General features: G+C 45.6%; 1 long non-coding RNA gene and 1 pseudogene across 1 annotated transcript; one reads left to right on the top strand and one right to left on the bottom strand.

The window, feature by feature from the left end:
- The window catches only part of LOC136304226 (inhibitor of nuclear factor kappa-B kinase subunit beta-like), a 114,413-nt pseudogene extending 107,065 nt beyond the window's left edge, over window positions 1-7,348 (bottom strand).
- A 212-nt stretch (window positions 7,349-7,560) lies between these two features.
- LOC136304225 (uncharacterized) lies at window positions 7,561-13,652 on the top strand. The gene is made up of 3 exons (XR_010724432.1): window positions 7,561-7,601; window positions 9,230-9,443; window positions 13,590-13,652. It is a non-coding gene; the product is annotated as an uncharacterized lncRNA (long non-coding RNA).
- The last annotated feature ends 1,588 nt before the right edge of the window (window positions 13,653-15,240 follow it).

A 15,240-nucleotide genomic window follows, 5' to 3' on the forward strand; every position in this document is an offset into this window, starting at 1 on the left:
GAACAGAATGGCTGTGCTCGACTTGAACAATCTCGTGAAGAACAACCTAAACTGCAGTGGACTTTCAATTCCCTCTAGTCTTCATAGTGTTCTAAAGAAATGAGTACCCTGAGGGATACACGTCGCAGGTGAGCAGCCGCTGCACCATCCGCCTCAAGCAGATCCCATCTCCGTTTTCATCACCTCACACTCACTGTGACTCCTGCCTGGACGAAACCACTTGTGATGCTGCTTGATGCTAATTGGAGTCCATGTGCACAAGAAGTGCTTTTAGCCCTCCTTCAAAAAAAAAAAAAAAAAAAAAAAAAAAGAAGAAGTTTTTATTTTAAAACGTTCAATGCCTGGAGTTTCGTTCTATTTTCCCCTATTTGAATTGCCTTGACATCAAAGTACTGCCAGTTGGCGTTCCAAACTGGCTGGTCTGTGTTTGTGTGCACAGAGCAAAGGTGCCAGACCGTGTCCTTTTCCCGGGTGTCCGTTAATGTCCATTCCAACAGACACTGCAGGGGGGCTCAGCCTGCCCCACGCAGGATGGCAGCCAGAGGGCTGAGGCTGCGCCTCCTAGTGAGATCAGCCGCCCTGGCAGCCCGGCCCCAGCCGCCATCTTGTGTGTGGTTCTCCAGCCCTGGCCGCCATCTTGTGTGTGGCTCCCTCAGCCCTGGCCGCCATCTTTTGCCCTGACCTAGTCCAGCTCTTAAGCGAATGTGTTGCTGTTGTGTCGGCAGTCAGGGTCCGCCCCAAAGACACCAACACCAGCAGGACAGGCTACAGGGAATGGCACGAGTTTGGCTCAAAGCAGCCAGTCCTGACTTGTCACTGTCCTTTATCCATGAACATGTCCCCATATGCAGCCACAGCAAATGTCCAACAGCAGCTCCATCAGCCACTTCCTCCCGCTGGCGCTGGCAGACACGCGGCAGCTGCAGCTCCTGCACTTCTGCCTCTTCCTGGGCATCTCCCTGGCTGCCCTCCTGGGCCACGGCCTGGTCACCAGCGCCGTAGCCTGCGGCCACCACCTGCACAGCCCCATGTTCTTCTTCCTGCTCAACCTGGCCCTCAGCGACCTGGGCTCCATCTGCACCACTGTCCGCAAAGCCATGCACAATTCCCTCTGGGACACCAGGACCGTCTCCTACGCAGGATGTGCTGCACTGCGGAGGATTTCGGCGAGGGAAGAATGCAATCAATCAATATGATTGGTAAAGCATTGTTCAACTTTATTGCTCATAACATCCGTTCTTATACTTTTGCCCGAAGCGTTCAGCATACTTGTCAAATTATAGTTGGTTAGCATACACTACTCATCTATACTTGATTGTCTATATCAAGCGTGAGAAGGTTCCTCCTCTTGGCATGCTGAAAACTTTGTATACGTGCTTACTGCTATGCTCTATTAACCACAAGTTCTTTTATCTTTGGCCTGTGTCCGTGCTTACTGCTGTTCCAAGGACAGCTTGTCTCAGCAGCGCGTAGGCTGCTAGCACTTGGTATCGGGCCATAAGGCCTCCAATGATCCGTGGCTTTGCTCTGCTAACCATTCTTCAACAATTCCCTCTTTTTTAATTTGTGTAACAAACGCAGGGTGTTGAGTAGTTACTGTTTCTGCTACACGATACATCATCTGTTGCAAGCAGCGAAAAAAGCAAGGTACAAAAAGGACAAGCAGTAAAATAACAATCACAATATTGATTACATGTTGCAGTAGGGAGGTTATGCAAGGCCCTAGCCTGAAAGATCGTAGCCAATCTGTTAAAGCCAAGCCTTTGTCTTGCTGCAAATGACTAGTGAGTTCTTGCAACTTAGCTATTTGGGTATGAATTGACATGGAGTGATCAGAAAAGTTCATACAACACATTCCGTCAAATTCCTCACATCCATGTCCTTGAGCAAGCAATAAAAAAATCGATAGCGGCTCTGTTTTGCAAGGTCGCATGGCGAACTGAATCAACATCAAGCAACAAATTAGAAAGCGCTAAAGAAGTAGCATTAGTTTGCTTTGCCAGCCAGCAACCTAGTTTATTCAAAGTGGATAGAGCCTGTGCTGATGCCACTCCATATCATATCATATCACCTGAGCCTCAGGAAACTTTCTTGTTATCAAAGAGGAAGAGAAGGTCTGTGTCTGCTGCTGCAGTATCATTCACCTGCAGAAGACAAAAGACCCAACCAGGTTTTCTTGGGAAGAGAAAGCCTTGGCAACACCACAAACAGAAGAGTCCTCCTCAACCAAACACAGAGCACCAAAGGCAACAGGCTGCCTACGCTACAGTGGCTGTTAGGTCTGTGAGGTTACCATGACAAAAGCATGCCACAACAGCAGGGAGTGCTCTGATCCCAAAGCGAGTGCAGTGACTTCTGATTCACTCAAACTTAAGAAAGGGAATACCGAGACTCACCTTGCCATCAGCTGTATGTTTAGTGACCAACTTCTGAGAAAACAATTCAAGTCCTGCTTCCTGCACTAGTTCCTGGTCCTGTTCTGGAATTCCTGTATCTGACTGAATCCTGGCCTTCACACTCTGCAGAGTCTCTTCCTCTGTCACAGGGTAGGTGTGCACAGTTCCCGTAACCATGTTCAAAACGTGAAGCAACTACCAGAAGAGTAGCATGGCATGAGAAAGGCTGAAGATACATTGGTCATCTTAGAGCAGAGATTGAGGGACCGAAAAAATGACCACCAAGAAACTGTTCAAAGCACTTGGCAGAATCAAGAAGTCACTTTACAGCTACTTCCTAACATTATGGCAAAGTTCTTGTCCTCCATCCAGTGGAAGAGAGGCCACATGGCAGTGAAATACCTGTAGAATCCTCTCTCAGAATATGGAACCAAGCATGCACAGAAGCTCTTCACTACTCCCAACAAGCTCAGGGAGTATTTGTCCTCAAAGAAGCAAGAGGAAAGCACCTGTCACTAACGGTCAGGAGACAGTTCTATGAGTTTCTGCCTCACTCTTCCTCCGAAGTCTATGATTCAGAGGCTCAGGAAACTGCTCTCTGGAAAACTTTTTAGGCTAATACAGACATATTGCTTACCTTCAAGTTCAAAATGTCATCCAATGCTTTGAAACACCCATTGGGTCCATAGGTAGGATCTGTACCTCTCTGACGTGGGTGCCACATTAACATGAGTTGCGGCCATTTCTCCAGCCTCCCAGACAAAACACTGAGCAACAAAAACCAGATCAGAAAAGGTAAAAGTGCAGTGGCAGTAACGATACGGCTTGTTCTGTGTGGGAGGACTGACAAAACTGCCCCCCTCCTTCTCCCTCCAGCACTCCACCTCTCCCCATCACAAACGCAGCATTTAGAAGGCAGAAACCAAGACTACACAAGTCTGACAAGCGACAGTAGTACTGCCTGTGTCACGCACTCAATGTATTCACAGATTAACACAGTAAGGCATACAACACAAACTTGGTCCTTTTGCAGAAGAATCAGTTTATCTCAGCACAGCAATTTCTAGTACTCACCTGTTTAGATTGTTGGGGCAGGGCAAACTGCTAGAAAACTTGACTTCTCCGGATAAGTCTTCTGAAACAACAATATCCAGCTCACTCTTCTGACGCACTTTTGCATGCCTAATGTGAGCGAGTACAATGGTGAAAAAATTGCCCGCCTTTCCCAGCCTGCATGCTAGTAGGCTCTTAAAAGCTACTCTTGACATATAATACAGATGCCACTTTGGTTTCTGTTACCTGCCCTGTGGGAGTCAGCCCTTATCCCATAGAGCAAGGATCAGGAATGCTGAACTTGCTCAGGTGAGTCAAGCCCCTGTGAAAGGGGTCACTTTCCAAAAGGGCAAGAAACATAGGGATATTATCCTCAGAATCAAGGGACCACACTTCTGCTTCCTGTAAACAGGAAAGTCACATCATGCCCACTTACCACCCAGCCACGGTTCACTCACCATTGCACTGGCTGCCAGTTGGGTAGGAATGGTCGGAAGCCTGTAATGCACTCAAAGGCAAGCGTGCCAAAGCTCCAGGAATCCACTGTCACCCTATACTTCTGCTGTTCCAGCAGCTCTGCAGCCTGATACAGTTTACACGCGTGAGACAAAGCCAGATGGCTTTGGCCAGAAAGCTCTCAGCTTTCTCTGTGCCTTAACATCTCATGAACATTTGTACAAATAATTAAAGACATTACTGAACGCTGCCTCTCACGGGCTTTAAGAACCTCCTGGAGTGAGTAGCATAGGTTACTGGCACTCCTGCTTATTTATAACAGATGCAGGTAGCACAAAACCCAGTCTCAGCAAAACCCAGTGTCAGCAAAAAAGCAGTCACCTTTGCTAGCTTCAGCACCACAAATGCACCCCATACCGTGCAAGTACCTAATCCCAGCCCAAAGCTCGGTAACAGTTAATTCTATCCCACTAGAAAGCAGTAGCTGCTCTTCTAGCTGAATTCCTTTCTTACCAAGTACTGCAGAGTCCCAACAAAGGATGTGCACAGGCTCCCCTGATCCAACTCCTTAGCATAACCAAGGTCAATGATTTTGTGTATTAACTGAAACACACAACAGAGAATAAGAATGCCAGACTGAAGTCCTGTTAAAAGCACATCATACAGCAGAAAGAAAAGGTCTGGCTCTTCAAAGCTATGCAGGAAAGGTGCCAGTGAAGAGATAGAAGCAGAAATGGGAGGCTACTGTAGATTTCTAAAACCACAATGAATTTGAAGGTGTTGGAGCACACTTAGCAGTTACGCCTCTAGCTCCTTCCGATCTTTGGTCAATCAGGACAGTCTGCTTCTTTCCTTAATAGTTGAAAGTCAAAATGTCAGGTGTTAACAGACGTCTAATACAACGTCTCACCTCAGCTGCACACAGAATACTATGTGACAGTGACCTGAGACAGGTGTTATCCTGGGCTGAGTGCTCTTGCAGAGGGACCATGTAACTGCATGAAGCACATGCAGGTTCCTTGTAAGTTTACTTGTCTGTGCAGGTAGAGACGACTGCTTCCTGCTTACCCTTTGCTCTCCTTGCTGCAGCACAATGTTCTCTGGCTTCAAGTCTCTATGGATGATCCTGTACTCATGAAGGTATCTGAGAGCAGAAGCTGAGACAGAAAAAGCCAGTTGTTAGAGCTAAGTAACAGTACCTAGCATGAGCTCAGTAAGGATTCATCTATTCTATCTAGTAATAAACATGGCTTTCACATCAGACCTTGTACAATCAAACATACAACGAAACACTGAGTGTAAGGGGTAAAGTCAGCACCATAGAACTCTGGACACAAATTGAGTTCTCTCTCTGGATGTTCCCTCACATCCTTCCTGTAAACTGTAGTAATGCTGGCTAGCTTCCAGTAGGCAAGAACCTCCCCAGACTCCCAACACTTTTGGGAGATGATCAAGATCATAAAAGGTCAGTCTGAAATGGAGTCACTAAGGTCACTACTGTATATTTGGAGAGTGGACTCAGGACTAAAAGGGTTTCCATAGTTCAGACAACTGAAGGTACTGCCACCACTTACCAATGTCAGATAACAAGATAAGAATAGCTTCTTCCCGCAAGCCACAGCAATTCTCCAGCTGGTTCAGGTACTGCAAGTAAGGAACACAGAATGTAGTCTTTCCCTTCTCTATCCCGAGTGAACTCCAGAGTTCCACAAATTCTCAGGGATGCAAGAAGTTTCAGCAACAGCAATTAAATTCTCCAGAAGCACAAAACTCTATGGACTGTGACCTGCGGTAGCAGCAATTACAGCTTTGTGCCTTGGTTTAATTGCATGGGAAAGAAGATGAAAGAAGTCACTGTCATCCCGTTTTCATCCTCCTATTTGTTCCATCCCTCTTTGCCTGACAGTATCAACTCCCATCTGAGGCCTAAGGTCTGTGTTTCAGCTATGGGCAGATTATAGACAAGGTCAGAAAAGCCTTAGGATTAGAACTACCATGTGTTATCTCTTCCTATGACAGACAAGAGTTCATCACTTTCAGGAAGGGTACAGCCTACAGATGCACCTACCCCACAATGGTCTTGGCCATACTCAAATACTGTCGCACGTCCCCTACACTTGCCCTCATTCTCTGTGTGCAAACTCCTCACAGTGTCACTTGCACCTAAAAAAATACAAAGCACTTAAGTCTTCAAAAGCTGAACGTAATACCAAGGACCAAGCCACCAACACTTGTTGATGCCATGACTAGAAATAGGAAACATCAGGGTATGAAAGCAAAGGTTTGAAGGGAAAACTTCAGTAGAAAACCTAGGATCAGATCAGAAGGTGATCCATTCCTAGGTTACCATCCTAGGGACCCCACCTTGCGGAGGTCTCCACCTTGGCAGTACTCCATGGCCAACAATGGCAAGTCATTTGGTGCGAGCTTCTGCATCTCTTCAGGGACATCGCGGGCAGCCACCACATTGGGATGGTTCAGTCTGTAGAACAAAAATTAGGCAAGTATACATGATGTTCTGAAACTGCTATACACTTTCATGTGCTCGTGGTCACCACGCAAAGCCCAACATGGTCACAAATGCTTTGAGAAATTGAGTTAGTGAATTCTAAAGGTTTCCATCTCTCACGGACTCATTTTAACTCCTGGCACTTCATACGGAAGACAGTGTGTTTCTTCAACATGTATGCATTACAGATCTGTCTAGAAGGTACAGCAACGAGCCCTGCACAGGAGTGCAAGGGAGTCTGTTGCTACCGTCCAGAAAAGACCCAAACTGCAATGAGACTGCTGCAGCCGAAAATGTTAATCCAACACCCCAAGGGACTGCCGCAGCACAGACGTTAAGTCAGGCAAAGCGGCGGCTCTAGGTAGCAGCGCTGTTGTAGCGCTGAGGGCACGGCAGACGAGCCGAAGACGGCAGTGTGAGACCCAAGAGTCTCACACAGCACAAGGCGAAGCTTTCTTAGGCGTGAACTGCCACGCACTTGCCGCCGCAGCCGACTGGGCACCTCCCGGAAGAGAAATCCTCGGCGGCCGGCGGCCGAAAGCCTCTCCCCCCCATTTCCCTCAGCGCACCCGTCAGATCCGCGCTCCAGGGCCGTCTTGGCCAAGCGTCCCGGGGCACTGCCGCCACACCGCGCAGCGAGCCCTCCGCCCGGCCCGGCCGCAAGCGGGCACCGGGCTCGGCCCGGCGCCGCCGCCTCCCCGCCTCACCTCTTCATGATCTGTATTTCCAGCGCCCAGCGCTCGCGGCTGCGCGGGCTCAGCTCCTGCCGGCACTGCTCGATGGCCGCCTGCTCGCCGGTTTCCTGCGGACGCGGCAAGGGCTGGGCTAAGCGCGGGTCCCGAGTCGGGGCGCCGCGGGCCCGGCCGCCTCCTGCCTTGTTGTGCCAACGGATGACGTTGCCGAAGCCGCCGGTGCCGAGGCGCTCCCGCATCTCCCAGGGCCCGCAGGTCAGCGCCCGCAGCGCGGGCGGGCGACTCACGGCGGGCCCGGCTCCGCTCCGCGGGACCTGCGCTTCCGGCTCCGGCGCGACTGCCCGCCCGCCCGCCCTTAAACGGGCCGCGCGGGGCCGGTGCTGGGCCCGGTCACGGCCGCCCCGGCGAGGAGTGCAGGAGCCGCCATCTTCGTGGCCGCCATACCGCGTGAAGCCATGGGCTCGGAATGACAGGAGAGTACAGCTCGTGGGCTGCGTAAGTAAAATTGCAGAGTTGCCGTCTTCTTCCCACAGCATCTCCCAGACTTGCCAATCCGGGATGCGCCATTTGCGTTTCCCGCCGCACCGCCCGAACCAAAGCGCTCTTCTGGGCATTACATCGGGTTCGGATAGTTCCTCCTCCTGGCCTGGCTTGGCGTGAGGTGCTTTAAGGCCACTGCAAAGACGCGTAACGGTACGGGGATGGAAAATACACTCCAAGACCTACCGCAACTCCAGTCGCCTGCACTGGACCTGCCAAAGCCACCGAGCACAGAGGGTCCCGTCTGGGTGACATGGGGCGGCTGTGGCATGTCATGATGTCACACTTCGTCACTGACATTAAACAGTCTTGCTGAAATTATCCCGAGGATCAGCTTAGAGAAAAGCCAGTAGGTGGTGCTTGAGAGAGCAGACACTTTTATTGCCGGTTTTCCTAAAATATGTTAGGCCCTACAAATGGCACCGCACTCTGTAGACAATTATGGTTGTCCTTAAGCTGTGAAAAGTCAGAAAAATAATTTTTGAAATCCTCCCCCAAGGCCATTAGTTTGTTAGCATCTTTAATCTAAGCTGTTATCTTTAAAAATAAAATAAATTAGCCCCTGTTCACTCAGCAGTGTTTAATCTCAGCAACTGGAAGTCCTTTCTGGAAATGGTTAAATGCAGCTACACTTAAATCAGATTTATGGCAGTAATGTTATCACCAGCACCATGACTCTTGGGGAAATACATTTGATAATCTTGACATAGATCTCCGTGCAGAGAAGAGCTAAACATATAGAGTACGCAGTGTTTCATCTTTACCATTATGCAAAATAACCAGTGCCGTGCTTTCCAAAGGAGGACTCCATACAGCTGCTTCCTGAAAATGAAGTCACTCACATACTAGTTCTTATGCCTTACACTAAATTCTGTCAGGAGCCTGACTGCTAGTGACTCAGTCCCAAGTAGGTAGGACACATTCATCGCTGTAACAATTGCACCACTGACTGTTTTCATAACAGTGCCCTAAGATCAGCTCTAAAACTAATCATCGCATTTGTCTGCCACACTTTGATAACTGAATACCTCGTGACCACACCCCAGTGAGAAGATCTCAGTTTTCTAGGATGAGTAGCATCAGTGAACATTTAGCTCTGGTCCTCAACATGCTGTTCCTTATTTATATCTAAAGTTCATTAGAAGTTTTGTTCATTTAACTTGCAAGCTCCCCTGACTGTTTCTTCTCCCATGGCTCTGTGCAGGGCATGCTTTGCTCTACATGCGGGTCAGGGCCTCTCTGCCAAACATCTTAATTAGGAGTACAGCACACTACACTCGTGCATGAAACAGGAGTTTCTCGTTATTACTACTAAGTCTACATACTGCAGACTTCTGATTATATTAGAAAATAATACAGCTGTGCATTCATTCACTCACACACCCAGAAGCATAATGGGACAGGACAGTTCACTGTAAGAGATAAGTACTATTCTGTCATTGAACAGTAAGGTATTCAGTGGGGAAAAAAAGTTGTTACGAAGGCTGAATCTGCTCTCTGACTGGAAAAGAGAGAAAACAAAACAAACTGGTCGTAAAATCCAGCAGCATGCCAGCAAGGAGCTTTCCTCCCATCCCTCACAGGCTCCCCCCCAGCCAGCCGCCTGCCTGGACCATCCCCTAGATGCTCGGGAAGGGGTGGGATGTGGACAGCACGCCCCACGGCCCAGGGAGTCTCCACCCCCTCGAGTGGCGCTACAAGTAGGACAGAGATCAGAGCAGAGACGCAGGAAACACAAACCCAGCCTGGTCTGGAAAGCAAATCATCAAGAGAATACAGAAGAGAAGAAGCAAAAAGGTAGGCACGACTCTGCACCTGTTTCAAAACTGGCATTTCCTGTTTTCAACATGAACGGCATTGTCATTAAGTACTATTAAATATTATTATTTAATAAATCCCACTGAAGCACCATGATAGTTAACTAACTGAGCTATTGCCTTCCAGTTTTTGAAGAGATTCATAGTGTGGGTAAAGCTGCTAACTTTCAGTAGTTTCAGGAAAGCTGAAGCTTTCCAGGGAGAGGGCTGACAGCCTTGGGCTCTGATCAGTTAAGCAAGGAGGAGTCCCCCGCACAAAGGACATTAGCAGAAGAACTTAAAGGGAGAGTTGTGGATGAATATCTTGATGGTAAGGTAAGGAGACACAGAGAACTAGCTGCAAAAGGAGAATTTATCTGATCTTCCCAGGAGATCAGACTATGCCTTTCACTCCAGGTTCCAAAGCATGATAGTGGAGGGACACGGAGGAGGAGGAGGATGGGTCATCTTCAGTTCTCCCTAAATATGCTTCTCCTTAAATGTGGCCAAACCCACAGGAAATACCGAGAATGACTCCAAAAACAAAGACTTTGAAATACTCATTTCATCCAATGTCCTAAAAGACTACAGCATCTTGCTTTTGTTTCCTTTTGGGTTTTTAGCTCTTTCCCCCCAAAACAGAGGTCTGTTTGTTATATTTTTAAGGAGAAGTAGTTCAATTGTGCTATTCATCTGCTCAGTTCAGAAAGGGGATGCAGAAACACTTTATCCAGAAAGCAGTCAGTTGCTTCAACTAAGTCAAGATAGCTGATCATCATCAAGAAAGCTATTAGTGCTATAGATTCAGAAACAATGTATGTTGGAATGGATGCATTGTGTCATTGGGAGGAAGGAGAGCTACTTTTAATTTCTGCATCTATAGATGTCACACTTAGGGACATGGTCTGGTGGATTTGGCAATGTTAGTTTTAAGTTGGACTCAATGATCATAAAGGTCTTTTCCAACCTAAATGATTCTATGATTGAGAACTTTTTGTTCACACTTGATAAGTTACAGCTCTTGTTTTAGGTCTTACTCCACATTAGTAAGATAATGCACACATCATTACTGCTTAGAAAGGCTGTTAGTAATAATAAGGTTAATATGTGGGATTTTAAGCGTTCCTGTTGATGATGCTTCAGCCAAAAGAGACAAATGTAGGGAATCGCACATTGTTATGTCCTAATGTACTTGAAAGTGTAGAATCAAAATGGCAGAACATCGCATCTAGGTCTTTGACTTATTGTCTAGTATTTTTGACGTAAAGGAAGTACAGGCTGAGATCAGAAGGCGCACATGTTTATGAGAGCCCTGCCAGATGCGCATTGCTTGCAGGTTTCTACTTGGAGCTTTGTAAATACACTTTTCAAACAGATATAAAATTCCAATTTGACGAGGCTTATCATTCAAGACATTCCAATTGACTGGCTTAAGTTGTACCTTCCCAAAACTGAAAATAAACATAGGGTAACATCTGTTACCAGTTTTCCATGCATAGTGGGACAGCAGCCATCAGTGGATGGACAGGTATCCCACAGGGAGCTGGGGAGAGATGGGGGAAAGGCTGCAGCATTATAAGCTAAGATAGCCTGAAGAGGGGCAACAGAAATCCATGGAAGACAGGGTGTGGCATCTGATGCAAAACAACTTTAGAGAGACTATCTACAGCATTTGCAGTATAAACACATGCTGTGTAAGGCTAGAATCTACTTGTACAGATGAATATATGAGATAAACTTGATTAAGCCATGCAGGCACTTTTAAAATAGAGACTCCTCATGTCAGTCTTCCAGGCAAAGAAAAAATAAAAAGACATTCAACTACCCCCTGAAAATGGTCTGCAGTTTCCTGCTGGTTTCAGGTAGCTAAGATTTCTTCCAAGATATCAGTTAGGCCAGGGGAAAAAAAAAAAAAAATCACTGGTGTTGCCTTGTTTTGGGGGCATCTTAGCAGATACCTCAGAAATAAGATCTCAACAGTTCTTTACCGAGCTTCCCAGGAAGAAATTCTAACCAGGCAGCTCAACTCAGATCTAAGTAGTTTCACTGAACAAAGCTTTCTTTGAAAGCATCTTAGCTACCGGAATCTTGTTTCTAACAGTTTTAAGAACTTCAAGCCTTCTCTGCAGATAACAACAAAGATCACCAGTGATACCAACAATTAGCAAGTTAAAACATTGCCACTGTGGGATTCAGAACACAAGCCTGCATAGCTGTAATAATGAGCCACAGCTGCGGGGAGTAAGGATACTACAACACAGGGTTACAGCAGAAACCAACCGACTGGACAGCGGTTCAGATCATTCACTTCGGCTTTGGGAACGCTGCTGATTTAGTTCAGATGCAATTGAAGTTAATGTCTACTTGGGAATCGCTTGTACCACTTTTTTTTAAAAAGGCTCACTATGCAGTGTTTCCTAAGAGGTGAAAAATGACTTGAAAGTATATAAAAAGTGTACTGTGAAATCTATGGACCAATACAAGTCACTGAGAGATGCTCCGAATTTTAAGGATTTTATCGTCAAGATGTGACCTAAAGATAAAGCATGGAGTAATTAAGGTCCTCGGAAGATGTTCTTGTGAATCTTTTCAGTCTGACTTGCAACTTAAGTCCCTTCTTTTTGCAGCCTAATGATGAGAAATCACATCCTTAATTATCCTGCTGTACTTCTGGTTCTGCTTCAGAAACTGGACTATTTATACCTTTTGCTTTGAACAAATTTTAAAACAAACAAACAAACAAACAGACAAATAAAAAAGCCCCAATGACAAAACTACTAAAAACCCAGAGTCTCTCTCCATATTAGCCCTGAATCCAAATTTATGACTCATCTATCATACTCCAGTTTCACCAGCTGTTATCCAGCTGCCTTCTTTGGCTTTATATAAACAGAGTCTGAGCTCATGATTTCTGGAAGTAGTAGTTTTTTCAAATAATTGAGTTAGCTTTCTGCATATAACATAGATGATAAAAAGGTGACAGTGTGGGCAACGGTGCCTGAATATTACTTCAAGTATTTGGAACTTCAGGGCAATCCTAGAGACTAGAAATTAAAATCTATCTTCTTGCCTGTATCTTGTGCCTGCTACTTTATCTTGCTTCCAGCTCTTGGTTTGTATAGGAGGTATTATATTTTAAAAGGAAGAGAGAAAATGGACTTGTGGTGCAGGACTTGTTCAAAGCAGGCAGGGTCCACCACATCTACATTACACCTTACAATCTTCCACCAGGGATCAATGAAGGTTCTCTCTGAAGAGTACTGATAGACGAGTCAGACTATGTAAAACGATTTGGAGAAAGCAGAAACTCTTCTTGGTGGATTGAAGAGGGCTTTGAAGTGTAAAGCTGCAGAAGAGATTAGAGGGAATAATGTATACTTGTGACTGCATAGAAGTGACAGAGAAATATGCTGCAACAAATAAATGAGACTATCAGAAAAAAAGCTAGCCTGCCAGACCATTGCCATAACTCTGCCTATTTAGCAAAGGCGTATGATACTAGTAAAAATTAAAGGCTTAGTTGGGAAGAATCGGTAGAAATATTGAAAATAAGTCCTCACCTATCATCAAGCAAAGTCATTTTGCCTACACATTCTCTACACAAGAGAGAATCTTCACTCTCACCCAAAGTAGCAGTCTACAAGAAATGCAGATCCTCTTAAACCACTGTTAACACAAACTGACCCTTCAGCAGACCCTCTGCAAGAGATCTCTTAAGTAGGTGTCAGTAATCAGAATCTCAATTAACACATTTAAATCACCATTACACTGCATCATCAGATAAGCCCATCTCTCTAATAGTGCACATGGTACTACTCTTGGCATCCTACAATTTAGGGAAAAAGTACTTGGAATTTACTTCTGTATTATTCCCCAGGAAGCACTCTCTCAGTTTCCTCCAGATGTAAATGAGTGCGCTTTAGCTTATCTAGTTTCTAAGTTTATCAAGTAAAAGCACATCTGGATCCAGCCTGGCAGTTTCCCTAGGAAGACCAGGACAGTTAGACCAGACAGCTGAGAAGTGATGGGTTGAAAAAATGTATAAAAAGAATTCTCATCATTTAAAACTTTCATTTAAAGTTACACCTTGAACTGCATTCACATTGTAAACTTCCTTTGTTCAGCATCCTATTTTTTGTCTCTACAGATAATTTGATATTTAGAGCTGATGTGAAAAACACTCAGAATGGAAGGCAAGCTCCCATGTCTCCTTGTGCAATCATGACTAGGAGCAATCATGACTGCCCAGTGCCAGGTAAGAGGCTAAGGCATCAAATAATTCTCTTGCCATCTTCCTGTATTTTCAGCAGCATTTCTTTGCCATTGGCTGCAGCTGTCTGTATCAGACAGAATGAGAATCTGCTTAGCTCACTACAAATCAGAGGAAGAAAAATGTTACAAAGTGGTCTATCATTGTGGATGTGTTATGTGTTATCCTGGCTCGTTTTCATTTCAAGACTTGCAAGTAAACAAGTCTTCTCCGAGTATTCTTGGTGTATCTGTTCACTGTCACCTTTCACTGTTAATAAGAACTCCATTGTAACCAGCCTTCCGTTTTCTATGGTCATCATCTTCATCACTATTCTCACTTAAAACTGCACGTCAGTGGTTCCCTTGTCCCCTCACTTTAAGCCTCACACCACACACAGCTTGAGTAAATGCTACACAATTCCAGAATGTTTACTCCCTTTCTCAAAAAATTACTATCCCACCTTTCCTCCTTCTTATCTTCTTTCTCTTGTGGCCTAATCAAAGAAGCTTTCTAAATTGGTTTCCTCCATTAAACTTTATCCAAAATATTTCATTTAACTGGCTGCAAGAGACATATCTCTTAAAGATAATCAAGCTACAAAGTCTCATGGGGAAACTGCATGTCAGTGAGCAAAAGTAACTGCTTGTTGACTGTACCTACCTTGGAAATTATTTGCTTGAACCTCCTTCAAATAGCAGAAAGCTGGCAAGCTTTAGTTAGCATTTGCAACGCCCCAAGAACACATAATGACTTCACACACAATGTGAGTACAGCATATCCCAAATTCACTTCACTCAGATGACAAGCAATCACCTGGTAATCTGTGGAACAAAATGATTTACAATTCTTAGGAACCCATCCTGAGGTACTAGAGTCACTTTTCACTGTACTGTCTGACAAGAGGGCAGACAATTCCTCAGATCTTCCTGATTTATATGCCCTTAAGAAAAGGACTGACTCTTTGAAGGTACTTGTTCTCTCATCTTTTTTAAGAGAGCAGTTACCCACAGAATTAACCTTCTTTGCTTGCAGGGCTTACACATGCGTTTCAAACGAGGAGCCAGATCTAGAGGTAAGCCAGGCTAACTAAAACCATGTTAGCTGGAGCATTATGAACATGGGAGGGGAAAGCAAATCATGCTGAAGAAACAGAGCCTGAGAGCTTTTGGTCATGGTTATGTGGATGAGAGATTCAGAAGGCAAAATATCAGAGCGTTAATACCATCCACAACAAAGTTTTCCCCTCCCTCTGCTCTTCTTGAAAGAAAGAGAGACGAGTCAATAGTGGAACAGTACATTTGGCAGCACAGCAGCGAGAGAGATGGGACCGTTGTGGTCGGAGAAGGAAAAAGGGCAACCCATTAGACAGATGCTCCCATCACAGATGCTTTTCTCCTGGAAATAGAAGGGAGTCCTTTTGCTCAGCCAGGTCTTTTCCCTGAACTAAAAGAGGATTTCCTTTCTCCGATTACAGCCATTTGCACAGATAATTCATCTGCAGAAATTTACCAATACAGGGGGACCTGGCTGAGGCTTTCAGGGAGCA

Source organism: Chamaea fasciata, unplaced genomic scaffold, assembly GCF_029207755.1.
Source record: "Chamaea fasciata isolate MVZ Bird 193981 ecotype frontalis unplaced genomic scaffold, bChaFas1.0.hap1 SCAF_58, whole genome shotgun sequence".
In the NCBI taxonomy this organism is placed as follows: domain Eukaryota; kingdom Metazoa; phylum Chordata; class Aves; order Passeriformes; family Sylviidae; genus Chamaea; species Chamaea fasciata.